We start from the raw sequence: 917 nt of genomic DNA on the forward strand, positions 1-917 counted from the left end.
GAGGTGGAGCATGCAGAGGCAATCTCCAAGTACCGAGACAAGGCTGAAGGGCAGAGGCCAAGAAACTTCGTAAGACCGGTGTCAACAAGTTTCTCATCAAGATAGCCGTAAGTGAAGGACTTCGGGTCATGCAAGAGTGCACGACCAAGGAACGAAGCAGGCAGTACGTGGTGCTGTACCTTTGCTACTCAGTGGAGTAGGCGGCAGGGTTGATGGAGAAGACGGTACAATCCCAGAGGCGACCTCATCTATCAGAGAATTACTCCAAGTTGGGGTGAAAACTTCCTGCATTCCAGAAGTTCAATGGCATTGAGAAGGTGAATCACAGTAGCTAACTCAACGCAAGGAGTGCAAACACTTCAAGTGCTTCAGAAGTGTGAGCAAAGAGCAGGCGAAGGCCAGTAACCAGCTCGATGCATGAAGTACAACCTCGAGGAGGCGGGCGAAGTCAAGTAACCTTTGCCTTCTCAACTCTTAAGAGAATGGGCGAAACCGAGTACCCCAGTTCTCTTATCTATCCAGCAGAGGAGCTCTGCACAAGTTCAAAGACCCTTCGAAGATAATGGAAGACAATAGTTGTCAAAATCCTCACCAACGGTGATCAGTGCTACTGAGAGTAGATTGTCCGCTTCATTTCCCAACGAAATGCCAATCGAAAGCGGAAGTGATGCGAACCTACTTGGATGTGACAACTAACTGAAAGAAGAGTCAATGAGCAGATTTTGTGGAGGAAGGACCCAAAACTTCAGAAGTTTGCGAGGCGATGCTCGTTAAAGCTCCAACAAGCATCCACCCAGTTCAAGCAGCATGTGGAAATTTTGAGAGACTGGCGCAGAAAAGATGGTCTTTTCCTTCATTTGGTGGATCCGCAAGAATCGACAAGGATCAACACAACTCAGCCAACCCCACACCAGAGT

This window comes from Musa acuminata, unplaced genomic scaffold, assembly GCF_036884655.1.
Source record: "Musa acuminata AAA Group cultivar baxijiao unplaced genomic scaffold, Cavendish_Baxijiao_AAA HiC_scaffold_1136, whole genome shotgun sequence".
Classification (NCBI taxonomy): Eukaryota; Viridiplantae; Streptophyta; class Magnoliopsida; order Zingiberales; family Musaceae; genus Musa; species Musa acuminata.